The sequence below is a fragment of the Somniosus microcephalus genome, chromosome 5 (genome assembly GCF_052327205.1).
Source record: "Somniosus microcephalus isolate GS21.2 chromosome 5, FLI_Smic_1.0, whole genome shotgun sequence".
NCBI lineage: Eukaryota > Metazoa > Chordata > Chondrichthyes > Squaliformes > Somniosidae > Somniosus > Somniosus microcephalus.
The window spans coordinates 269,951,182-269,978,850 of NC_140991.1; the positions used below are offsets into that span (position 1 = coordinate 269,951,182).

General features: G+C 46.9%; 1 long non-coding RNA gene across 8 annotated transcripts in view; it reads left to right on the top strand.

The window, feature by feature from the left end:
- LOC147117716 (uncharacterized) overlaps positions 1–27,669 on the top strand; it is a 698,822-nt gene that overhangs the window by 613,784 nt on the left and 57,369 nt on the right. For 7 of the 8 annotated variants that reach the window (XR_015078510.1, XR_015078511.1, XR_015078509.1 and 4 more), the window contains one exon: positions 12,951–13,031. The exons of the other annotated variant lie outside the window; for it this stretch is intronic. This is a non-coding gene — a long non-coding RNA (uncharacterized LOC147117716). The remainder of the gene's footprint in view (positions 1–12,950; positions 13,032–27,669) is intronic. 8 annotated transcript variants of the gene reach the window in all.

Below are 27,669 nucleotides of genomic sequence, written 5' to 3' on the forward strand. Positions count from 1 at the left end.
TGCCATGATCTAGTGTTTTGATAACTACGAGCTGGGAAATAAGTGCTTCAGATATTTAATTACGTTTCATTCGCACTGACATCAATCTATTCAACTCGGAGCCTGATCCAAACCACTGTTAAACAACTGGAAACCTGGCCTCGCTGTCAGATTGTGCTTATTGGGTAACAGTCTGAATTCTTCTAGATCTGGGAATTCTGGAGTATTCCAAAAACAAATTGAAGCCTTTCAAACCCCAGCCCAATCAAACTCAGCTTGTCTCTGTTTTTTTTAAAACTCAGATGGCATCTTTATCCCTCATCGGTTCACTTTGGTAACTGGTTAGCCAAACATCAGAAAGATTTCACAAAGCCTTTTGAATCCAGATCTCAGTGACACATTGTGCTTCTGTGAAATCACATTAGAGTTGTTCCCCAGATATACGGTATCAATCTAGTACAGCCCCACCTGCTTATTTCTAATTCTTATATAACTGAAGGTACATTATCCAAAAATATTAAAAGGGTGCAGACATCAAGATGAACAATCTTTTCAGACATTTGACACGGTCTGTTGGTGGAGAGGAGTGCCACATCTTGCTAATGTCATTGATGGTATCTGCCGCACAGCATCACAGAATCGTACAGCAGAGAAGGAGGCCATCTGGCCCATTGTTCCTGTGCTGACTCTTTGAAAGAACGATCCAATTAGTCCCACCCCCCCACTCTTTCCCCATACCCAGTCAATTTGTTATTTTTGGAGGGTAAAAATAAAATCCCATTTAAAGTATAGATTTGGTTGGGCTGCCAACAGGATAGGGTGGCAGTTAGGGTTGCCCTGGAGTCTCCGGGAATTGAAGATTAATCTCCTGGAGAGTGTTGCTAGCAACCCAAGAGAAAAATCATTGGGACATTAAAAAAATTGAGTTTTTTTCAATTTCTTTGAAAACTTTTGATTAATAGTTTTTTTAAATATTGGAGATGGGGAAAAGGCTGTTTTACTGGGTGGGGTGGTTGGAGGTGGGAGGTCATGTGATCAAACCTCCAGGAAAACATCCAACCAGTGTTGGCAACCCTAGAGGCAGTGGATTGTTCCAGGTGGCTGTTCCCTGAAAACATCTTTAAGAAGTAACAGTGACCCGTGGGCCGATCAGGCTCTGCATTTAGATTCCTTTACTGCACTGGAAGTATTGGGTTCACTGTCTACTAAGAAGGCAGACTCAGCCATGGTTTAACATCTCATCCGATAGACGGCACCTCTGACAGTGCAGCACTCCCACAGTACTGCACCGGAGAGTCAGCCTGGATTTTGTACTCACGTCTCTGGAGTGGGGCTTAAACTCACGATCTTCTGACTCACAGGAAAGAGTGCTACCCCCTGAGCCACAGCTGCACAAGAGGAACCTAGCTGACTTGCTCTTCAGTTTCCCCCTCGATGGGGCCACTGTACCTTTCCCAGCAGCTCACTATCAATTTAATTTAATACAAAGCCAATATTCTAAAAATTAATTTCAAATTCTGGACAAGATTGTACAGATGTAAACAATTTCTAACTACCCACCTTGTATGTGCAACATGTATATTTTTGTTTTGATAGCTCTGCTTTCCTTTATGGAGTCCACCCCCCACACCCCACCCCCTCTCCAACCACATACAGTCTTGTCGCATGCAAACATCATATCCCCAGGTTGGAGGCTCAGAATTATAAAGGCACAGTCACACAGACAGACAGACAGGGCTTTGTAGCAAAGGGTCCTTTCAAGCAGAATGCTTAAAGCCACGGAGAGAGTGCTCCAGTCATTAGATGTAGCTTTAATGCATTCCATGCTTATCAGTCTCCAGACAGGTCACACAATAGCCTTAATACCATTACCGCTGGGACAACATTTGAGTAGGACCCAGGAAGCTCTATGACTGGGCAGTAAAACTAAAGAACCAGTTTAAAAGCCTGGGTAACGATTTCAGCAAACAACGATAAGGACCTTCCTGGAGAAGAATCAGGACAGCTGCAGCTAAAACCTTGCTACCTGCTGGGCGTTGCCTGGCAACAAGGCCTCCTTCTTCCCCAGAGATTTTGTAGTTCACAATTAAGGTTTGCTTAGAGGTTTTAAAGGCCCAGTGTCATCTTGCTAGCTGTCTGAATGTTAGCTTACACTTTGGGGGAAAAGGAACGTGTTGTTTGCAACTACATCTAACTTAGAACGTTCATGGGTAAAACAGATCCTTCTCGAAGTAAATAATAATAAATAAAAAATTTTTAAACGGTCAGATTTAGATTCCAGTAACAAATGAACAGAGTATATTCATGCGTGGTGGGGACGTTAAAGGTGCTAAATAAATACAGGTTGTTGTTGTTAAAATTAGCCCCAATACGTTAAAGAATTCAATATTTATATTCTGACCAGGGCTTCAGTAGACAAGCCATACATGTAGACTGCACACACGCAGGTTGGATGCTTAAGCTTTGGTTAGCAACTGTGAGACAGAGCAGCCTCATTCTGGCCTCACTGGGAATTGTTTTTTTGTTTATGTCTGTTTGTTTTGTATCCAGAATTCATTTTTTTGGTAATGAGAGGACACAGATTTAAGGTAATTGGCAAAAGAACCAGAGGGGAGATGAGGAGATTTTTTTTTACACAGCGAGTTGTTGTGATCTGGAATGCACTGCCTGAAAGGGTGTTGGAAGCAGATTCAATAGTGACTTTCAAAAGGGAATTGGATAAATACACAAAAGGAAAATTTGCAGGGCTATGGGGAAAGAGCAAGGGAGTGGGGCTAATTGATTCTATCCATATCATCCTGAATCCAGGATTCGGATTCTGAAGGACTGCCGCCCTCTGGTTGCAAATTTGCTAAAGTATAATCTTCAGGTTGCTTGTGCCTGCTAAGATTTTACTACATAAATGGATCACCATATCATAGAATCATATACAGTAGTGCAGAAAGCCAATCGTCCCACCCTGCCCATGCCGGCTCTTTGAAAAAGCTAAACAATTTTTTTTATTCGTTAATGGGATGTGGGCATCGCTGGCAAGGCCAGCATTTATTGCCCATCCCTAATTGCCCTTGAGAAGGTGGTGGTGAGCCGCCTTCTTGAACCGCTGCAGTCCGTGTGGTGAAGATATTCCCACAGTGCTGTTACGTAGGGAGTTCCAGGAATTTGACCCAGCGACAATGAAGGATCAGCGATATACTTCTAAGTCAGGATGGTGTGTGACTTGGAGGGGAACTTGGAGGTGGTGGTGTTCCCGTGCGCCTGCTGCCCTTGTCCTTCTAGATGGAAGAGGTCGTGGGTTTGGGAGGTGCTGTCGAAGAAGCCTTGGCGAGTTGCTGCAGTGCATCTTGTAGATGGTACACACTACAGCCACGGTACGCCGGTGGTGGAGGGAGTGAATGTGTAAGGTGGTAGATGGTGTGCCAATCAAGCAGGCTGCTTTTTCCTGGATGGTGTCGAGCTTCTTGAGTGTTGTTGGAGCTGCACTCATCCAGGCAAGTGAAGAGTATTCCATCACTCTCCTTACTTGTGCCTTGTAGATGGTGGAAAGGCTTTGGGGAGTCAGGAGGTGAAACACTCGCCACAGAATACCTAGCCTCTGACCTGCTCTTGCTGCCACAGTATTTATGTGGCTGGTCCAGTTAAGTTTCTGGTCAATGGTGACCCCCCAGGATGTTGATGGTGGGGGATTCGGCGATGGTAATGCCGTTGAATGTCAAGGGTCGGTGGTTAGACTCTCGCTTGTTGGAGTTAGTCATTGCCTGGCACTTCTGTGGGGCGAATGTTACCTGCCACTTATCAGCCCAAGCCTGAACGTCGTTCAGGTCTTGTTGCATGCAGGCATGGACTGCTTCATTATTTGAGGAGTTGTGAATGGCACTGAACGCTGTGCAGTCATCAGCGAACCTCCCCATTTCTGACCATGTTGGAGGGAAGGTCATTGATGAAGCAGCTGAAGATAGTTGGGCCTAGGACACTGCCCTGAGGAACTCCTGCAGTGATGTCCTGGGGTTGTGATGATTGACCTTCAATCACCACAACCATTTTCCTTTGTGCTAGGTATGGCTCCAGCCAGTGGAGAGTTTTCCCCCCGATTCCCATTGACTTCAGTTTTACTAGGGCTCCTTCATGCCACACTCGATCAAATGCTGCCTTGATGTCAAGGGCAATCACTCTCACTTCTCCTCTGGAATTCAGCTCTTTTGTCCATGTTTGGACCAAGGCTGTAATGAGGTTGGGAGCCGAGTGGCCTTGGTGCAACCCAAACTGGGCATCAGTGAGCAGGTTATTGGTGAGTAAGTGCTGCTTGATAGCACTGTCGATGACACCTTCCATCACTTTGCTGATGATTGAGAGTAGACTGATGAGGCAGTAATTGGCCGGATTGGATTTGTCCTGCTTTTTGTGGACAGGACATATCTGGGCAGTTTTCCACTATGTCAGATAGATGCCAGTGTTGTAGCTGTACTGGAACAGCGTGGCTAGAGGCACCGCTATTTCTGGAGCACAAGTCTTCAGCACGATAGCCGGGATGTTGTCAGGGCCCATAGCCTTTGCTGTATCCAGTGCGCTCAGCTGTTTATTGATATCATGTGGAGAGAATCGAATTGGCTGAAGACTGGCTTCTGTGATGGTGGGGACCTCATGAGGAGGCCGATATAGATCATCCACTCGGAACTTCTGGCTGAAGATGGTTGCAAACGCTTCAGCCTTGTCTTTTGCACTCACGTGCTGGGCTCCACCATCATTGAGAATGGGGGTATTCATGGAGCCTCCTCCTCCCATTAGCTGTTTAATGGTCCACCACCATTCACGACTGGATGTGGCAGGACTGCAGAGCTTTGATCTGATCCGTTGATTGTGGGATCGCTTAGCCCTGTCTATAGCATGCTGCTTCCACTTTTTAGCATGCATGTAGTCCTGTGTTGCAGCTTCCCTAGGTTGGCACCTCATTTTTAGGTACGCTTAGTGCTGCTCCTGGCATGCTCTTCTACACTCCTCATTGAACCAGGGTTGGTCCCCTGGCTTGATGGTAATGGTAGAGTGAGGGATATGCCAGGCCATGAGTTTACAGATTGTGGTGGAATACAATTTTGCTGCTGCTGATGGCCCACATCGCCCCATGGATGCCCAGTTTTGAGCTGCTAGATCTGTTCTGAGTCTATCCCATTTAGCACAGTGGTAATACCACACAACATGGTGGAGGGTGTCCTCAATGTGAAGATGGGACTTTGTCTCCACAGTGACTGTGCAGTGGTCACTGCTACCAATACTGCCATGAACAGATACATCTGCAACACGTAGATTGATGAGGATGAGATCAAGTAGGTTTTTCCCTTGTGTTGGTTCTCTCACCATCAGTTGCAGGCTCAGACTGGCAGTTATGTCCTTCAGGACTCGGCCAGCTCGGTCAGTAGTGGTGCTACCGAGCCACTCTTGGTGATGGACATTGACATCCCCCACCCAGAGTACATTCTGTGCCCTTGCTACTCACAGTGGTTCTTCCAAGTGGTGTTCAACATGGCGGAGTACTGATTCATCAGGAGAAGGAGGGCGGTAGGTGGTAATTAGCAGGAGGTTTCCTTGCCCATGCTTGACCTGAAGCAATGAGACTTCACGGGGTCCAGAGTCAATGTTGAGGACTCCCAGGGCCACTCCTTCCCGACTGTATACCACTGTGCTGCCACCCCTGGTGGGACTGTCCTGCCGGTGGGACAGGACATACCCAGGGATGATGATGGAGGAGTTTGGGACATTGGCTGAAAGGTATGATTCTGTGAGTATGATTATGTCAGGCTGTTGCTTCACTAGTCTGTGGGACAGCTCTCCCAATTTACAAGTACCCAGATGTTGGTGAGGAGGACTTTGCAGGGTTGACGGTTGCTGTGTCCATAGCCGGTGCCGAGGTCGATGCCGGGTGGTCCGTCCGGTTTCATTTTTATTATTTTGTTTTGTAGCGGTTTGTTACAACTGCGTGACATGCTCGGCCATTTCAGAGGGCAGTTAAGAGTCAACCACATTGCTGTGGGCCTGGAGTCACATATAGGCCAGACAAGGAAGGCCGGCAGATTTCCTTCCCTAAAGGACACTAGTGAACCAGATGGGTTTTTACGACAATCCAATAGTTTCATGGTCACCATTACTGATACTAGCTTTTTATTCCAGATTTATTTAATTAACTGAATTTAAATTCCCCAGCTGCCGTGGTGGGATTTGAACTCACGTCTCTGGATCATTAGTCCAGGCTTCTGGATTACTAGTCCAGTAACATTACCACTATGCTACCGTCCCACTCATGTGCTCTTTCCCCGTCATCCTACAATTTTTCCTTTTCAAGTATATATCCGATTCCCTTTTGAAAGTCACTATTGAATCTGCTTCCACCACCCTTTCAGGTCATTCCCAGTCATAATAACTCGCTGAGTAAAAATAATTCTCCCCCCTAGCTTTTTTGTCAATTATCTTCAATCTGTGTCCTCTGGTCACTGACCTTCCTGCCAGTCGAAGCAGTTTCATTGCACAATAATACAATAAGAAAGAGTCTGCATTTTTACAGTGCCATTCACATCCTAACATGATTCATGGTCAATGAATTACTTCGCAAGTGTAGTTACTGTTGTTGTGTAAGCAAACACTATAGACAACTTACAGTCACGCTGCAGTTAAATGATCCACAGATGAAAATAAACAGCTTTATTCAGCTCAAAATGAAATTCTAATGGTTATTCTGCATGTTGTGAACTGGGTTTGCTGCCAATTTCAAGGGTGTTCGGGTTCCCAAAGTGCAAAGTAAGCTGCGTATCAAGGAACCACTCAAACTAAGAGTCTAAGTCACTCTCATACGCGGCCCATGTTACAATTCTACAGCTGGAGTCACTGTTACAGAATAATAATAATTCAACTTTATTGTCATTGCACAAGTACATGAACAACGAAATGTGATCTTGCAAGCTCCCATGACTGGGAGAAGCAAAGCCGCTGCGTCGGTGCGCGCCGCCATTCCATTTCCACCATTCCTCCTGTCCGACAATCTTCAGCCCACCGCCCGGGCCTGCTCACCAGCCGCTCCTCCCGTGGCTCCTTCCGTGACCTTCTCACCAACCGCCCCTCCTCGGGGCTCCTTCCGTGACCTTCTGCACCTGGTCAGGGCGACAGGGCGACCGCCTCAGGAGAAATCGAGAGCCAGCTCACCAGATCAGTTTTCAAGGGGCCTCCAAAAGACGACACGTTGACAGCCCCAAACTTAAATGGGCGCTGCTAGCCAATGCAGCTGCCATTGTGTTCTGACTGTGGATGGGTGGGGCACTCAAAAAGGTGCCTGTCCAGAAACTTAGATCACAAGCCAATTTGAGCCTATCTACAACTCTGCTTCGGTCTTCCTGCTGGCTAGGGTTCTGAATTGAGCTCATTCACATAACAGGGTGGAGTCAGCATTGGCAGGCCTCAGCTGTGGCTCAGAGGTAGCACTCTTGCTGCTGAGGCAGAAGGTTGTGGGTTCATGTCCCACTCCAGAAACTTGAGCGCAAAATCTAGGCTGATGCTGCAGTGCAGTGCAGTACTGAGGGAGTGCTGCACTGTCGGAGGTGCTGTCCTTGGGATGAGAAGTTAAACTGAGGCCCTGTCTGCCCTCTCAGCTGGATGTAAAAGATCTGGTGGTATTATTCTGAAGAAGAGTGGGAGAATTTTATCTGGTGTCCTGGCTAATTATTACCCTTCAACCAACATCACTAAAACAGGTCATCTGGTTTTTATCACATTGCTGTTTGTGGGACCTTTCTGTGTGCAAATTGGCTGCCACATTTCCTACATTACAACAGTGACTGCACTTTAAAAGTACTTCATTGACTGTAAAGATCTTTGGGACATCCTGAGGTCGTGAAAGGTGCTATATAAATGCAAGTTCTTTTTTTCTTTTTTTCTGCACATTATGGAACAGCCACCAATTAAAGAGAATGAGCAATCCTCGATCCTCCCGAAGACCTCTCATTCCCAGGTCTGTTAGGACTTATTTTTTGATTGAGCTATGGTTGGGGATGTGTCATAGAATCTGCCATCCTGCAGCTGAGAACCGTTCAGAGGAAACAACGCCAAAGTTCAGGTGGAAGCATATTGAACGAGATTTGTCGATAGGAACTGCCTATCGGTAAAGAAATGGCGACACCATGTCATAGAGTCATAACGGCACAGAAGGAGGCCATTCAGCCCATTGAGTCCATGCCAGCTCTTTGTAGAGCAATCCAGTCAGTCCCATTCCCCCGCTCTATCCCCGTAGCCCTGCAAGTTTATTTCCCTCAAGTGCCTATCTAGTCTCCCCTTGAAAACATTGAGTGTCTCCGCTTCCACCACTTCCATTGGCAGCGAATTCCAGGTCATTACCATTCACTGATTAAAAATGTTTTTCCTCACATCCCCCCTGTATCTCTTGCCCAAAACCTTAAATCTGTGTCCCCTAGTCCTTGTACCCATCAACTAGTGGGAACAGCCATTCCCCTTCTAGCCTATCCAAATCCGTCATAATCTTGTACACCTCTATCAAATCACCCCTCAACCTCCTTTGCTCTAATGAAAACAAATCCAGCTTCTCCAACCTGTCCTTGTAGCTAAGATCCCCCATCCCCGGAACCATTCTGGCAAATCTCCTCTGCACCCTCTCAAGGGCCTTCACATCCTTCCTAAAGTGTGGTGACCAGAACTGGACGCAATACTCCAGTTGTGGCCTAACCAGTGCTTTATAAAGGTTCAGCATAACTTCTCTACCTTTGTACTCAAAACCTCTATTTATGAAGCCCAAGATCCCATATGCTTTGTTAACCACTCTCTCAATATGTCCTGCCACCTTCAGGGACCTATGCACATTAACTCCCAGGTCCCTCTGTCCCTGCACACTCTTTAAAACTGTGCCATTAAGTGTATATTGCCTCTCCCTGTTCCTTCTGCCAAAATGCATCACCTCACACTTCTCTGTATTAAATTCCATCTGCCACTTGTCTGCCCATTCTGCTAGCCTTTCTATGTCCTGTTGCAGTCGATTGGTATCATCACCACTGTTTGCCACGCCCCCAAGTTTGGTGTCATCGGCAAATTTAGAAATTCTATTCTGCATTTCAATATCCAGGCCATTTATATATATATCAAAAAAAGCAGTGGCCCCAGCACTGACCCTTGGGGAACACTACTATCTACCATCCTCCAGTCTGAAAAACAGCCATTTACCACAACTCGCTGTTTTCTGTCCTTAAGCCAATTCCTTATCCAAGCTGCCACTGACTCACCTATTCCATGAGCCTCAATTTTGTTAATCAGCCTTCTATGTGGTACTTTGTCAAACACCTTCCGAAAATCCATGTAGACAACATCCATTGCATTCCCTTCATCAATCCTCTCTGTTACTTCATCAAAAAATTCAATTCAATTAGTCAAACACGATCTGCCTTTTACAAATCCGTGTTGGCTCTTTTAATTAGCTTAAACCTCTCCAATTGCCCATTAATTTTTTCCTTGATTATTGTTTCTAAAACTTTACCCACCACTGATGTTAAACTGACCGACCTGTAGTTACAAGGATTGTCCTTACACCCTTTCTTGAACAATGGTGTCACATTTGCCACTTTCCAATCCTCAGGCACCTCCCCCGCATCTAGGGAAGATTGGAAAATTATGGCAAGCCCTTTCTGCTATCTCCTCCCCCAGTTCCCTTAGCAACCTGGGATGCAAGCCATCTGGACCAGGCGATTTGTCCACTCTAAGCATACCCAACCTTTCTAGTACATCCTGTCTATAAATTTTCACCCCTTTCATTGCTTCTACCTTTTCTACTTCTACCAATATTTTGTCAGCATCCACCTCCTTAGTAAACACTGATACAAAGTACTCATTGAGTATTCTAGCCTTGCCCTGCGCCTCTAAGCATATATCACCTTTTTCTCTAATTGGCCCCAACCGGCCTCTTACTACCCGCTTACTGTTTACATGCCGGTAGAAGATTTTTGGGTTCCCTTTTATGTTAACCGCCATTCTACTCTCATATTCTCTCTTTGCCAATCTTATTTTCATCTTCACATCCCCTCTCAACTTATTGTATTTGGTCTGATTCTCCCTTGAAGAATTCACCTGACATGCATCATACACCCTCTTATTTTGTTTCATCATCTTCTCTATCTCCCTCGTCATCCAAGGAGCCCTTGCTTTGGTTCCCTTACCCTTCCCTCTTGTTGGAATGTACCTAGCCTGTACTTGGAGCATCTCCTCCTTAAAGATCACCCATTGTTCCATTACAGTTTTGCCTGTCAGTCTTTGGTTCCATTTTACCCTGGCTAGATCCTTTCACATCCCACTGAAGTTAGCCCTATTCCAGTTTAGAATTCCACTCTAGATTGGTCCTTGCTCCTCTCCATTGCTAATCTAAATCTAATGATATGATGATCACTCGTACCCAAGTGTTCTCCCACAGACACTTGGTCGACCTGGCACACCTCATTCCCCAGCACCAGATCCAGCAATGCCTCCTTCCTAGTTGGGCCAAGAACATATTGGTCAAGGAAATTCTCCTGAACACATTTCAGAAATTCCTTCCCCTCCTTTCCCTTCACCCTAGCATTATCCCAATCGATAGTTGGGTAATTAAAGTCCCCCACTCTATAGCTCTTGCATGTCTCTGCAATTTCCCTGTGGATTTGCTCCTCTACCTCCCTCTCACTATTTGGAGGCCTATCGAATACCCCCAATAGTGTGATCATATCCTTTTTGCTCCTCAACTCTAACCAAATGGATAAAATTAAATGGAAGGAAACAGAAACAAGCTCCCCCGCTATCCTGCAACTAACACCAGAACGTATTCCTGTGAGCTAAAAATATCACAAACAATTGAGCTAGTCTTGCTTGTAAAATCAAAACATTCCATTGTCAGCGGAGGAAGAGAGGCTTCAAGTTGACAGGCCTACGTGTAAATGCCTGTTCAAGGAAAATGGCCAAGGGAACTAACTGTCACCTATTTTTGTTTAATTCTATACAATTGCTGACGTGTTATATGCTATTTCCCTTCCATGTATATCTTCTTAAGTTTGAACATTGAAGAGATGACCGTATCAGAGCAAGACTGGCGGTGGGCATCATGTATAGTGATATGGAAAGAAAGAAAGAACTTGCATTTATATAGCGCCTTAATCACCTCAGGACATCTCAAAGCGCTTTACAGCCAATGAAGCACTTTTGAAATGTAGTCACTGTTGTAATGTAGGAAACACGGCAGCCAAGATTCCACAAACAACAATGGTTGCATGATAAATATTGGCCAGGACACCAGAGAGGACTCCACTGCTCTTTTTCAAAATAGTGCCATGGGATCTTTTACATCCACCTGAGAGGGCAGATGGGGCCGCAGTTTAACATCTCATCTGAAAGACAGCACCTCTAATAGAGCAGCACTCCCTCAGTATACTGGAGTGTCAGCCTAGATTTTGTGCTCAAGTCTTATGGAGTGAGACTTGAACCCATAGGCTTCTGAATCAAAGGTGAGAGTGCTACCAACTGAGCCACCACTCACATAGTGACTGGATTCTAGAGGAGCATGTTTATCATCTGCTTACAACAGAGCAATTGGTCCTCCAAAGTCTCCTCTGATTTCTCTGACAATGAGAAAATGCAATAGATGTTGTCCAATCACTGGGACTCATATGTAAAGCATATCACAGCAAAGGGAATGCTAAGATTGAGAAAGTTATTGAGCTGCATATAATTGAGATCATGGTACAGCACAGTGTTCCAGTGAGGTACACAATCAAGATTGTGTAATTACACTGTTGCTTTATTACATTTAACACGGTATTTCAAATTTAAATTTAAATTTAACTTAAAATTCACATCCTTGCGTTCAAATCCCTCTATGGTCACCCCTCCCTATCTCTGCAACCTTCTCCAGCCCTACAACCCTCTGAGAACGCTGCGTTCCTCCAACTCTGGCCTCTTCCACATCCCCGACCATCTTCGTTCCACCATTGGTTGCCTAGGCCCAAGCTCTGGGATTCCCTTCTGAAACCTCTCCGCCTCTCTACCTCTCTCTCCTCCTTTAAGGCACTCCTTAAAACCTGCCTCTTTGACCAAGCTTTTTGGTCATCTGTCCTAATATCTCCTTATATGTGGATCAGTGTCACATTTTTGTCTGACCGTGCTCCTGTTTTGGGACGTTTTTATTATGTTAAAGGTGCTATACAAATGTTGTTTTTGTTCTGACTTTTCCATATGCTCCATGCATCCTATACCAAAATGAGACGGTGATCAGATTCTCTTGAGGTCAGTCAGCTGCTGACCGTGCCATTAGAGAGGGAGGAAATGTCAGTGTTCTCATGGGGTAGGAAACCTCACCACAGTGCCCAAGGTAACAAGCCTGGCATCTATTTGTCTTTATTTTAAGTGTCTGTGTACCTGAGACTGATAATGGCCATAATGCTCCACTAACACAGGTGACTGCTGCAGTTTAATAAGGGAATACAAATAAGATCTGAGGCTAGGAATACAGAAAGATTTAAAAGAAACAGATTTGAAATAATTAGTTACACTGGTATCCTGCTATTCATAACAGATGTTAGAACCATAATAAATTCTAAGAGGACATTAGAAGCTTAACAGTAAGGTTGGTTATAATCAAGCTTCTTTTGGCAGTTTAGCTTTTTTATCCCTATTTCCTCCCTTTTGTTTTCTTTGGGAGAACATGCTAACATGCAGCTTCTCCTCTATTGGGTTGATTTACCTACAATTCTTAAGCATGCAGTCATTGTTCAGTTTTAGTTCAACATTCTGGGGCTGCCTACTGGCCATTAGGCCTTTCTTCATTGGTGGGGGAGGGGGAGTCAAAGAACCTTCTGGGCTTGGCCTCTCCCTGTGTAGCCTTCCTTCACTGAAGGGATGAACAGCCTGGGCCTGATTATTCTCTACGCTGACTTTCCTTCAGTTGATTGAGAATTCTCACTGTTTTTCCTCAGACAGGTGAAGAGGTGGATTTGGGCTTTGATACAGACCTCTCCATGAACACTATCAACCTCACTGGGAATATTCAATAGAAGGTAATAAAAACAGAAAATGCTGGAAATACTTACCTTTTGTCAGAACTCAATCTGCTTTTGTTCCAATAGGAGGTAGACGTGCGACATTGATTGACCAGTCAACCAAACATCACGTTCTATTTTGAGGGCATTTCATTTGTAGTCTACAGGACTCAGTATTGGAAAACATGCAGCTTTACTACATATTGTGCTGACTACCAATGTTCCCTCTAAGGGGTGCGCATGTGCATCTGCGCAGCAATCTGGAAGGTACCGCGCACTGAAATGCACAGGCCGCGCGCGCACAACAGCAAGCTCGAGTGGGGGGAGGGACTGAGCATCAAAATGCAAGTGGCTGGAGAGAGAGCGGGAAAAAGTGCAGCTATGATTGGACGAGCAGCGACCTTTAGCGGGGGGAGGGGGGAAAGTGTGTCTGGAAGTGAAGAGCGCGCGAGGAGAAGGGTGGGAGGCCCAGGAGATACTGAGCTTCAGAAGGTGAGAGTGCTCCGGGTACATCGGTCAAGGTTTGGGAGAGGGGGAGAGACTCGGGGAAAATTCCCCGGTAGCTGGTTGGACTGTGAGGGGAGGGGCTGAGCTGGATGAAAGGGATGGTACCTGTGGAGCGTCTGGTTGAGAGCCCTAGATTAGAGTGAGTCTTGGGAGTGCTCCCCATTCAGCAGCTCCCCATGCCCAGGACTCAACCTGGTGCCGAATGGCCCAGAAAGGCCCACAGCAACTAAAGGTCACAAAACCAGTGGGCATGGCCCATCATGGCCAGATAAACACACACAGCCTGGGGTGATGTTGATCAATGGATTTAATCTCAATGAGTACCTAATGCTTCCTGACGGGCAGGTTTATGATGCAGATTGGGTTATTGATCATATATATGGAGCATGGCCAATGAGCACCTGCCTTTAGCATTGACTGAGCCACATATGCCAGCCTGGAAACCGCAAGTTAATTGAAGCTGTCTAGGTTAATGGATAATGGATGAGAGACCAGATTATGTGAGTTTCATTTCACTGTTGTGCGAGATGAATGGATTTTTAAGGTTGTTTATGATCTTAGCCTAGCGCGGACCTGAGCAGCAATGGCAGCGGCATAAAGGGAGCTGAGAGGAGACTTAAAAAGAAACAAGGAGTGACATCACAGGACAGCAGGAGGCGGAGGATAAATTGAGCGGGAGGACCTGAGAGAGCGCAGACTGGAGCAGCGGCAGTGAGGAGGCGGAGGATAAATTGAGCGGGAGGACCTGAGAGAGCGCAGACGGAAGCAGCGGCAGCAAGGAGGTGGAGGATAAATTGAGCGGGAGGACCTGAGAGAGCGCAGACTGGAGCAGCGGCGGCGGCAGCGAGGAGGCGGAGAACCTCCAGCGAAAACAACAACAACAAAAGCAACAACTGCAAAACAGCTAAAGTGACATCACAACCAGGGAAGGAGCTGATTTGTGAGTAGCTGGTAAGTGTTCCTAGTTAATAGTCTATTAAGTAAAGGCATGGCAGGGCAGCTCAGTCCCGTGGAATGCACATCCTATGCCATGTGGGGACTCCAGGATGCTTCCCGTGTCCTGGATAACCACATGTGCAGTAAGTGTCGTCAGCTCCGGGTTTTGGAGCTTAAGCAGCAGCTGGTGTCACTGCTGTGCATTCGTGAGGCTGTGAGCTTCGTGGCTAGCATGTTTCAGGAGGTGGTCACCCCACAGCTAAAGAATGTGCAGGCAGAAAGGGAATGGGTGACCACCAGACAGAAGAGGAGGACCAGACAGGTAGTGCAGGAGTCCCCTGAGTGCATTCTCACTCTCCAACCAGTATTTGGTTTTGAGTACTGGTGAGGGTGATGGTTCCTCTGGGGAGTATAGCCAGAGCCAAGTCCACAGCACCATGGGTGGCTCAGCTGTACAGGGAGGGAGGAAGAAGAGTGGGAAAGCAATAGTGGTAGGGGATTCGATAGTTAGGGGAGCAGACAGGCGTTTCTGTGGCTGCAGGCGTGACTCCAGGATGGTATGTTGCCTCCCTGGTGCCAGGGTCAAGGATGTCACCGAGTGACTGCAAAACATTCTGAGGTGACAGGGTGAACAGCCAGAGGTCGTTGTCCATATTGGTACCAATGACATAGGTAGAAAGAAGGATGAGGTCCTGCAGGCAGTCTTCAGGGAGCTAGGAAAGAGATTAAAAAGCAGGACCTCAAAGGTAATAATCTCCGGATTACTCCCGGTGCCATGTGCTCGTGAGTCCAGAAATAGGAGGATAGCGCAGATGCAAGAATGGCTGGAGAGATGGTGCACGAGGGAGGGCTTTAGATTCCTGGGGTATTGGGACCAGTTTTGGGGGAGGTGGAACCTGTACAGACTGGACAGATTGCACCTCAACAGGGCCGGAACCAATATCCTCGCAGGGAGGTTTGCTATTGCTGTTGGGGAGGGTTTAAACTAATTTGGCAGGGGGATGGGCACCAGGATGTAACATTAGAAAGGGGAAATAAAGTGCTCAAAAGATTGGGAAAGGCAGAGAGCACTAAAGTAAGAAATAGCAAGGTATTAGTGGCGGGGGGGGTGCAAACTAAGAGAGAATACTGGATGGTCTAAGTTGGGTTTACAGTGTATGTATGTGAACGCACGAAGCGTAGTAAACAAGGTAAGTGAGCTGCAGGCACAAATAGCCACATGGGAATATGATGTTGTGGCAATAACTGAAACCTGGCTCAAAAAAGGGCAGGATTAAATAGTATTAAATAAAGGGTATTAAATATTCCTGGTTATAAAGTGTTCAGGAAAGATAGGGAAGGAAAGGTCGGAGGTGGTGTGACAGTATTGGTCAAGGAGAATGTTACAGTGCTGGAGAGGGAGGATGTCCTGGAGGGTTCAAGGACAGAATCTATATGGCGAGAGTTAAGAAATAATAGAGGTGCCATTACACTACTAGATGTATTCTATAGACCACCAAATTTGTAGAGAAATTACAGAGAGGAGCAAGAACTATAGAGTGGTAATAATGGGGGACTTCAACTACCCTAATATAGACTGGGATCGTAATAGTGTTAAGGGCAGAGAAGGGGAAAAATTTCTGTAGTGTGTTCAGGAGAACTTTCTTGATCAGTATGTTTCCGGCCTGATGAGGGAGGCTGCATTACTGGACCTGGTTCTGGGGAATGAGGTAGGTCAAGTGGAGCAAGTGTCAGTAGATGAACATTTAGGGATCAGTGATCATAGTATCATAAAGTTTAGATTAGCTATGGAAAAGGACAGGGAGCAATCTAAAGTAAAAATGTTTAACTAGGGGGAAGGCCAATTTCAGTGGGATGAGAACGGATCTGGCCCAGGTAAACTGGAATCAAAGATTGGCAGGCAAAACTGTAATGGAACAATGGGCTGCCTTTAAAGAGGAAATAGTTCAGGTACAGTTGAGGTACATTCCCACGAGGGGGAAAGGCAGGGCAACTAAAGTCAGGGCTCTCTGGATGACGAAACATAGAGAATATGATGGTGCATTAAAAGAGCACATATGGCAGATGTCAGGTTGCAAATACATCTCAGAATCAGGCTATATATAGAAAGGTCAGAGGAGAAGTGAAAAAGAAAATAAGAAGGGCAAAGAGAGGGTATGAGAGTAGAATGGCAGCCAACATAAAAGGTAATCCAAAAGTCTTCTATAGGCATATAAATTGTAAAAGGTTAGTAAGAGGAGGGTTGGGGCCAATTAGGAACCAAAAAGGAGACCTATGCATGGAGGCAGAGGGTATGGCTGAGGTACTAAATGAGTATTTTGCATCTGTCTTCACCAAGGAAGAGGATGCTGCCATAGACATAGTAATGGAGAAGGTATTGGAGATACTGGATAGGATAAAAATTAATAAAGTGGAGGTATTAGAAAGGCTGGCTGTACTTAAAGTAGATAAGTCACCAGGACCGGATGGGATGCATCCTAGGACACTGAGGGAATTGAGGGTGGAAATCGTGGAGGTACTGGCCATAATATTCCAATCCTCCATAGATACAGGGGTGGTGCCAGAGGACTGGAGAATTGCAAATGTTACACCATTGTTCAAAAAAGGGTGTAAAGATAAACCCAGCAACTACAGGCCAGTCAGTTTAACCTCGATAGTGGGGAAGCTTTTAGAAACAATAATCAGGGACAAAATTAACAGTCATTTGGACAAGTGTGGATTTATTAAGGAAAGCCAGCATGGATTTGTTAAAGGCAAATCATGTTTAACTAACTTGATTGAGTTCTTTGATGAGGTAGCAGAGAGGGTTGATGAGGGTAATGCAGTTGGTGTAGTGTATATGGATTTCCAAAAGGTGTTCAACAAAGTGCCACATAATAGGCTTGCCAGCAAAGTTGAAGCCCATGGAATAAAAGGGACAGTGGCAGCATGGATACGGAATTGGCTTAGTGACAGGAAACAGAGAATAGTGGTGAACGGTTGTTTTTCAGACTGGAGGAAGGTATATAGTGGTGTTCCCCAGGGGTCGGTTCTAGGACTACTGCTTTTCTTGATATATATTATGATATTAATGACTTGGATGTGGGTGTACAGGGCACAATTTCAAAATTTGCAGATGACACAAAACTTGAAAGTATAGTGAACAGTGAGGAGGAGAGTGATAGACTTCAGGAAGACATAGACAGGCTGGTAAAATGGGCGGACACATGGCAGATGTAATTTAACACAGAAAAGTGCAAAGTGATACATTTTGGTATAAAGAATGAGGAGAGCACATATAAATTAAATGGTACAATCCTGAAGGGGGTGCACGAACAGAGACCTGGAGGTATGTGTGCACAAATCGTTGAAGGTGGCAGGGCAGGTTGAGAAAGCAGTTAAAAAGGCAAAGAGTGTGAAAGTGTGGAAATTATATGAACCTTTATAAAACACTGGTTCGGCCTCAACTGGAGTACTTTGTCCAATTCTGGGCTCCACACTTTAGGAAGGTTGTGAAGGCCTGAGAGAGGGTGCAGAAAAGATTTACGAGAATGATTCCAGGAATGAGGGACTTCAGTTATGTTGATAGACTGGAGAAGCTGGGTTGTTCCCCTTCGAGCAGAGAAGTTTGAGAGGAGATTTGATAGAGGTGTTCAAAATCATGAGGGGTCTGGACAGAGTAGATAGAGAGAAACTGTTCCCATTGGCAGAAGGGTCGAGAACCAGAGGACACAGATTTAAGGTAATTGGCAAAAGAACCAAAGGCGACGTAAGAAAAAACTTTTTTACGCAGCGAGTGGTTAAGATCTGGAATGCACTGCCTGAAGGGGTGGTGGAGGCAGATTCAATCACGGCTTTCAAACGGAAGTTGGATAAGAGTCTGAAGGAAATAAATTTGCAGGGCTACGGGGAAAGGGTGGGGGAGTGGGACTAGCTGAAGTGTTCTTGCAGAGAGCCGGCATGGGCTCGACAGGCCGAATGGCCTTCTTCTGTGCTGTAACCATTCTATGATTCTATGATTCTACTTTCAAGATGTGTGTAGCCTCCCCGCTCCTTTCCCATTTCATCTATTCTCCTGAAGGAGCGAGCTCTTGTGTCAGGAAAAGGGAGCTAATAGTCCAGGTGTGGGATGTGCGAGGAGAGATAGAATGGGACATGTGAGAGTAGAGGTAGAATGGGATGTGGGTGGGCGTGTGTGCTGTGAGGAGGATGACGGGAAACTCCAGGATGATTTGGACAGGTTGGGTGATTGGGCAGAAGCATGGCAGATGCAATATAACGTGGATAAATGTGAGGTTATCCACTTTGGTGGCAAAAACAGGAAGGCAGATTATTATCTGAATGGCAATAGATTGGGAAAAAGGGAAGTGTAACGAGACCTGGGTGTCCTTGTGCACCAGTCACTGAAGGTAAGCATGCAGGTGCAGCAGGCGGTTAAGAAGGCAAATGGTATGTTGGCCTTCGTTGCGAGAGGGTTTGAGTACAGGAGCAAGGACGTCTTGCTGCAGTTGTACAGGGCCTTGGTGAGACCACACCTTGAGTATTGTGTGCAGTTTTGGTTGCCTTATCTGAGGAAGGATGTTCTTGCCATGGAAGGAGTTCAGCGAAGATTCACCAGGCTGATACCTGGGATGGCAGGAATGAAGTATGAGGAGAGATTGGGTTGATTGGGCTTCTACTCGCTGGAGTTTAGAAGAATGAGAGGGGATCTCATTGAAACTTATAAAATTCTGACAGGACTGGACAGACTAGATGCAGGAAGGATGTTCCCGATGGTCAGGGAGTCCAGAACCAGGGGTCACAGTCTAAGGATAAGGGGTAAGCCATTTAGGACAGAAATGAGGAGGAATTTCTTCACCCAGAGAGTGGTGAACCTGTGGAATTCTCTACCACAGAAGGCAGTAGACGCCAATTCATTAAATATATTCAAGAAGGAGTTGGATATATTTCTTAAGGCTAAAGGGATCAAGGGGTATGGGGAGAAAGCAGGGACAGGGTACTGAATTTGGGTGATCAGCCATGATCGCATTGAATGGTGGAGCAGGCTCGAGGGGCCGAATGGCCTACTCCTGCTCCTATCTTCTATGTTTCTATGTTTCTATGTGTGAGGAGAGGTAGAACGGGACATGTAAGATGATAGGTAGAATGGGGTATGTGAGGAGAAGTAGAATGGGACGTGTGAGGAGAGGTAGAATGGGGTGTGTAAGGAAAGGTAGAATGGGACCAGTGACGAGAAGTAGATTGGAACGTATGAGAGTAGAAGTAGAAGTAGAGAGGAGAGGTGGATTGTCAACCTTGACAGAATTTTCCATCACTCGAAAAATGGAGAAAGACAGACGGGAGAAATTTCCAGTATGATGTAACTATAAGTCATGTTCAATAAATATCAACCTTATTTACTTGCATTGTTGTATATATGCTTTAAGTGGTTGTTGTTTTTGTAAAATTTAAAAATTCCTATGGACAAAAATGTTGCTTTCAGAGGAGTTTGTAGCCTGTCCAGTACAAATAAAAATTAGAGGGAACATTGCTGACTACTACTTTTTGGTTTCTATCTCTCTGACTGTTAGAAGCAAAGGGCAAAGGGTCAGTCAGCCCTGTATTCGAACAAACCACCACACTTTCTAATCTCCGTCTCCATCCCTGTCATTTAGAATGTGCAATTTGCCTAACGCGTTGTGCTTGGAATTAGATTCTTCTTAGTCAGGACCTTTACACAGAAAATGATATATATTACGAGGAGCTCCAGCTTTAGACAGACTATAGTGACAGGAAATTGGACAAATTATATGAAGATAAATAGAAAATGATTCGAGGTTTGGGAATTCTGTGATAAGACTTGAGCGCATATTCTAGACTGTCATGTCAGTATTGTACTGAGGGAGTGCTGCGCTGTCAGAGATGCTGTCGTTCGGATGTGACGTTAAACCGAGGCCCTCTCAGGTAGATGTAAAAGATCTCACAGACCTACTTGAAGAAGAGCAGGGGAGTTCTCTCGGTGTCCTAGCCAACATTATTGCTCAACTAACAATTAAAACAGATTGGCCTAGATTCAGTATCGCCATGTTTGGGGCGTTATAGTCGAGCGTGCGCTAAATTTAGCGCCCGGCGCAAATTATCACCACCTTCAGCGAAATTGACTTGCATCACCCCAAGAGGTGCTTGGTGCGCTAAAGCAGGCGCTGCACGACTGTTCTAAGACGCTAAGCCGGAGAGGCGAGGCGCTACCACCGAGGGCGGGCGCAGCGCAGGTGCGGCCAGTTAGTGATTGCAGGCAGACACGCTGGCGCCGGTCAGCTCTTAAAGGGGGAGGGTCGATTTGGCTTGCAGCCACGCCCTGCACATTGGAGCCCTGATTCTTGGCCTGGACAGACCTGCTGCGACATTCTAACACCTAGGACCATGGAGAGGTCCAGGGAGCGAGCGCAGCGGTTCAGTGAGGGGGCCCTGAAGGTTCTGGTTGGCGCAGTGGAGCGCAGGCAATCTATCCTGTTTCCGGACAGTGACAGGAGGCCGCTGCCCAACGAATATCGAAAAGCTTGGAGGGAGGTGACACACAGAGTGACCTCCAGCAACATGGTGCCAAGGACCCCTGTGCAATGCAGGAAGAAGTTCAACGACCTCACTCGGGTCATCAGGGTGAGTACCCTTTCCAGTATCCTCTTCATCCCTGCATGTGCACCTCACTTTATGGCCAAAGGGTCCTGAAAGCCCTAATACCCAGCCCTCATCCAACACCTATGGGCCTTTCATGAAACTCACATGCACATTCACCACTTTACACACTGTAAGGGCTATTTGACCATGGGAGGCAGTGCAGCCAAGATCAGGGCTTCACACTGTAAGGGCTATTCGACCATGGGAGGCAGTGCAGCCAAGACCAGGGCTTCACACACTGTCAGGGCTATTCGACCATGGGAGGCAGTGCAGCCAAGATCAGAGCTTCACACCGTAAGGGCTATTCCACCATGGGAGGCAGTGCAGCCAAGATCAGGGCTTCACACTGTAAGGGCTATTCCACCATGGGAGGCAGTGCAGCCAAGATTAGGGCTTCACACTGTACTCAGAGCCCGTCCTTTCTCTTGCAGGGCAAGCTGGCGCACAATAGGAGGCAGCAACAACGGACCGGGGGAGGCCGTCCTGACCTTAAAGAGCTCAGCGATCTGGAGCAGCGAGTGGGACGGATTATGGCAGGCCGGATGATTGGCCCCGTCGCCACTATAGATGCCGACCCCGTTCTGAACAGCAATGGTAAGGTCATCACCTTTTTGACATCTCTCCTTCCACTTGTGCCTCACACTAGCATCCTTTGCCACTGTCGAACCAATACAGTGCATTGCAGCTGCACTCATGCCTCCCTCGCTGCCGCCCTGTCCTCACGCTAAAGCAACTTTTGTACCTCCCTGCTTTCAGATGCTGATTCGCCAGGTGAGGAGGCGGGCCCTCAAGCTGCCACTGTGAGTGATTCTGAAGGCGAGGAGGAAGAGGAAGCCGGACCATCAGTGCCACCCTCAGCCGAGGCAGCCCATGGCTATAATGGGGACACGTCTTCCCTGGAGGGGAGCAGGGGGGAAGGGTCTGAGGAGGGTGAAGCTCCGGGGCCCAGCGGGCTGCAGCAACGTGGGGGGGGTAGGGAAGCTCGGCGGCCTTCTCCCCGGAGGGAGAGTATCGCCTCCAGTCCTGCTACAGTGAGCGCAGAGGAGGTACGGGTCCTCGCTGAAATGGGCGCCCAGGTGGAGCACAGGCACACTGAGCTCATGGCTGCAGTGGCAAGGATGCCTGACTCCATAGAGTCACTGGCAACGAGTGTACAGGAATTCGGGGCAGCACAGGCAAGGAGTCTGCAGGACTTCGGTGCAGCACTGGCAAGGAGTCTGCAGGACTTTGGAGCAGCACAGGCGGCTTCAATGCAAGTGCTTAGTCGTGTCATGCAGTCAGTGGCTGGTCTGATGTAGACACAGATTAGGGCCACACGAGCACTGACTGCTGCCACCCTCGCTGGATCGGGCAGGATTCGCCGGGGCCCTCACCGCGCCGCAGCAGGCCAGCAGTCTGTGCTTCAGCAGATTGCTCCGCATGCTGCAGTGCTGCCCTGTGCGAGTGCCAGTGTGTCGTCCAACCAGGGAGTGCCTGTGCTCTGTCAGGATGGCAGCATTCCTGCTGCCAACACTGTCACTCCTCCACTGCAGCTGCCACCACCCGTAGGACAGACTGCTGCCGCCCATGCAGAGTTGGAGCAGTCAGCAGCCAGGCCCTCCAGGCCCAGAGCTGGTCCAGGCCGCACCTCAAGGGCATCTGCCGACTCACTTTCTGACACTCAGCAGCCTTCCCCCAGCCTTGCTGCAGCCACTGGGGTCCCATTGCGGAGGAGCTGCAGGGTGGGAAGGGGCCAATCTCGCAAGCGAAGCAGATCACCCTCACAGGCCAAAAAGTAGGAGGTGTGGCAAAATGCTATGAATTTTTTTAGTGAACGCCGAGGATCATGATCATTTTTGGTTAACTCTTTTGTTCATTGTCTCCAGGTTGTGAGAGCCAGTTATGTGCCTGACTGTTTTTTTGGGGGGTTTCTCTGTATTTGTTTGTCATGCGGGAAGGGCACAGAGTTTGTTAAATAAATAATTGTCTTTATTCAGATTGTGCATGTTTGCTCTTTGAATTATTTGTTGCCTTGACGGGCTCAGGGTTTGCGGAACGGTTCCATTCATGTTCTTTCAATGGCACAAGCCATTCCCTGAGAGGGGGCCTAGAACCGACTTGCAATAAGCCGCTGACGGACGGCCCTTGCACTTTGTGCCTCCCTCCCGTCTTGGTGCTCCTCCTCCTCCTCCTCCTCTGGTGGTCCTCCAATGTCTGCTGGCAGTGGGTGAGTCCTGAGGATAGCCAGGTTGTGCAGCATGCAGCACACTGCAACGAAATGGGAGACTCGCTCAGGCGAGTACAGAAGGGCTCCCCCGGAATGGTCCAGACAGCGGAACCGTTGCTTGAGCACGCCGATTGTGTGCTCAGTGATGTTCCTGGTTGCTTGATGGCTCTCATTGTATCGTTCTTCAGCAGGGGTGCTGGGTGCACGGAGCGGGCTCATCAGCCAGGTGCACAAAGGATAGCCCTTGTCCCCGAGAAGCCAGCCTCCTGGGTGAGCCGGGGCTTCGAAAAGGTCTGCCACAGAAGTCTGGCGCAGGATGAAGGCGTCGTGGCTGCTGCCTGGAAAGCGGGCATTGACAGCTAGTATCAGCTGCCTGTGGTCACACACCAACTGCACGTTCAACAAATGGAACCCCTTCCGGTTGCGGTAATCCTCAGCATTCTCTTGAGGTGCCTGCAAAGCCACATGCATGCAGTCAATGGCGCCCTGGACCATGGGGAAGCCCGCTATTCTTGCAAATCCCATTGCGCACTCTTGCTGCTTGTCCAGGGTCATGGGGAAGGAAATGTACTGACGTCTCCTTTTGAAGAGGGCATTCGTGACTTGGCAGATGCAGCAATGCACCGCGAACTGGGAGACATTGGCAATGTCCCCAGTAGCGGATTGGAAGGAGCCAGTGGCATAGAAGTTGAGAGTCACTGTCACCTTCACTGCCACCGACAGAGACATCCTGCTCCTCAGCTGAGGCTGCAGATCTGTCTGAAGCAGGTGGCAGAGCTCAGTGACCACCTCCCTTCTGAATCGAAGCCTCCGAATACACTGCTCCTCAGACATGTTGAGGTAGGAGAACTGCTGGCGGTATACCCTGGGAGGGTAAGGCCCCCTGTGCCGACGCCTGTTGGCCCTCCTCCGTCTGGCCATGATTGGCACTCTCTCTCGGTGTCTCTGAGCCCTCTCAATGCAATGGAGAAACCCAACGTTTCCACCCATTGCAGCCCCCATAATATGTGGCCACTCAAGGCTATGGCACTGAAAAATCAATCCAACTGCAAAGTTCTGGGTTGAAGCCAGAATTACCTGTGCGAGCGCTGACTCAATGCAGAAAGCTCTCTCCCTTTGTCTCTCTGCAAATCTCTCTCTCTCTCACACAGGAGTGGTCCAAAAATGGCTACCACTAAGAAGCCAAGAAAAGCCCCCTTTAAATAGAGCCCCCCCAGCCCCACAGCGACTGGGAACCGTTCCAGTCAACCAGTCGCTGGGAGCATCAGGCGGAAAGAAGGAGGGCGCCACTGAAGTTCTGGTTCAGGGCGCACCAAGGGCGTTGCACCATGAAATGACATAAGGATCTGCGTGCGCAGCTGAGTGGGTGTTGCGGTTTTGTGCTGCCGCTAAATGTCCGCTCAATTTCGTGAGAGGCGCAGGTCTCGCCGCGCCCGGGCGCGAGCCGCTTCGCGCCCCACTTATCGCCCTCTTAAGCTGCTAACGGCTGGTGCTAAGAACTGAATTTCTCCCCCATTATCTGGTCATTATCTCATTGCTATTTGTGGGACCTTGCTGTGCGCAAATTGGCTGCCGCGTTCACCAAATTACAACAGTGGCTACACTTTAAAAGTGCTTCATTTGCTTTTAAGCGCTTTGAGACGTCCTGAAAAGCACTATATAAATACAAGTCTTTCTTTATAACACAATGATAATGTAAAACAACAAGACAATATGCAGGATCCTTTGTACCAATTTATAACAAGACAAAGATTAAGATGTGAGATATTTTGATAGTTTTCTGACATATTTTGGATCAACTCCGAAATAAAGGGGTCCTCACTTCAGAATAACAGTTGTGGGTAGAATGCCTTAGCCTCCCACAGTCCCAGCCTTAAAGTTTCACCCCCGCAGTGACCTCTTTTCACAAAGCTTTCATTGATTAATTTACAAAAAGACTAGCTTAATGCAAATCGCAGCCATTTTCCTCCACTTGCCATTTGCTGACTACTCATACTCTTTATTCATCAAGTTTCAGAATCGTGGAAGTGGTCACCAGCTGTGAGGCTTTTGCTCTTATGAAATATTCTCTCTCTTTTTCATTCCTTCGAGGCAATGGGCCCACTGCTAAGTGTTCTTGTGCTATAGACTAAGCTTTGCTGGTCTGCGTATTGGATCTTTATGTAGCATGGGAAATCTGAGCTGTTGTTACTTACTCACAAATACTTTAGCTACCACACTGCTCTGCTATTAAATTAACTTCTCACAATATGTCTTTTCTTTCATTACTGTAGAGATGACAGTACAGTAGGGGAGATGGTAGGTGCCAGCCTTGGCTCAGTGGTGGCACTCTTGCCTCTGAGTCAGAAGGTTGTTGGTTCAAGCCCCACTCCAACAATTTGAGCAGATAATTAGACTGACACTTCAGCACAGTACTAGGGAAGTACTGCACCGTCAGAGGTGACATCTTTCGGATGAGATGTTAAATTGAGGCCCTCTCTGCTCTTTTCAGATACCATGGCACTATTCCAAGAAGAACAGGGCGGTCCTTCAAGTGTCCTGCCCAATATTTATTCCGCAACTAACATCACCAAAAACAGATTATCAAGTCATTTATCTCAATGGTGTTTGTGGGACCTTGCTGTGGGCAAATTGACTGCTACGTTTCCCTACATTACAACAGTGACTACACTTCAAAAGTACTTCATTGGCTGTAAAGTGCTGTGGGACATCCTGAGGCTCCCCTCGGTACTGCACTGAGTACTCAAATGTCTGAAGTGGGGCTTGAACCCACTAACTTCTGACTCAGAGTCAAGGGTGCTACCAACTGAGCAACAGCGAGTATTTGGTTTTCTATGTGGCGACAGCAAATCAAACACAGCTTCTGCCAAATTACAAACGTTACCAAGGTTCTGGGCCCATTCATTTGCAACACAGAGCTCTCAAGTCTTCTCTGCATAATGGGTAGAGTTTTGGCAATAATGTGCTTGTTTAGTTCCTTCAGGACAAATGGGCTTCTTCCATTGGGCAATGCTAAGCAGAGCAACGTTTCCCACCTCTTCCTTTGTGTCACTCCACCTTTGACTGATGTGTATAATAGACCTCTTTGCTTTGGAAGCCTCATTTACTCCTTGGTAGCACTGTCAAATTCTGCCATGTGCTCCCTAGGTCATGTCAAAAATGTTGGCCCTGTTGGCCCTGGCAGTCAGGACAACCAGCTCCCATTTTTGCTTTTAAATTTAAAGAAAAAACTAAGTGCAGGACCAATGCTCATCTCGCAGGACAGCATCAGGAAAAGGAAGACGAGCTAAATCAAGAAGCAGCAGCTTGGGTTTGAAAAGTGGCCTTTAGAAACCAGGGAAGACTAAGGGAGGGAATGAGATCCAGACCTTTGAGATCCTGGGAAAGAATGGTTGGAGCAGGAAACCTGCAATTTCTCTCTCTGGACTTGGCGGTTTTGTAGATTTCAGCAAAGCAACTGCATCAGTTGACTTGAAATAAACTCAGTCCTGTAATTTAAACATTGTTACATGCCATGCAACTGTTATCACACACTTGTGAATCTTTGGATTCTTAAACAAACACAGCATGAGCAACAAGTTAGTGATATTCAGAAAACCTTCTGCGTTACATTTGTGAGAAATGTGCCGGAAAAACTACTGAATGTTTGGGCTAAAGTAAAATGATCAGGATCTAGCACTGATATCTGAGGCATATAAAAAGCCTTGAAAACTTATGTGTTATGTTTCACAGACTTCTCTAAACTCTTCCTTTATTAATGTTTGGTATCTTGACAATGAAGTAAGACTATATAATATCCTGTATTATGTATCGGAGTGACAACTCAAAGCGCATCTATTCTTATCATCTTAACCGTACCAATTTAGATGTCATTGGCACTGGGAATTTCAGGTTTTAGAACCAGTGGTACTGATTAAACTGCCAGGAATCAGAAGAAGTAAATCAGAAGAAAGAAAAAGATTTTAAAAAACTAAAATAAAAGCAGAAAAATGGCAGAATTAAACAGCAGGCCAATCAGAATCTGTAAAGGGAGAAGGCAGATTAAAGTTCCAGAGGTGGACCTCTTCAGAACTGGAAACTGGAAAGAAAGAAAGAGGAAGTATATAGCATTGTTCACATCCTCAAGATATTCCAAATTACTTTTGATGTGTCTATTATCACGTAGACAAATGTGGCAGCCAATTTGCACACAGCAAGGTGCCACCAATAGCAAATGAGATAAATGACCAGATAATCTGTTTTTGGCAGTTTTGTTTGAGTTATAAATGTTTGGCAGGACACTGGGGAGAACTCCCTCGCTTTTCTTTGAATAGAGCTGTGGAATCTTTTACATCCACCTGAACAGGCAGATGGGGCCTTATCATAGAGATG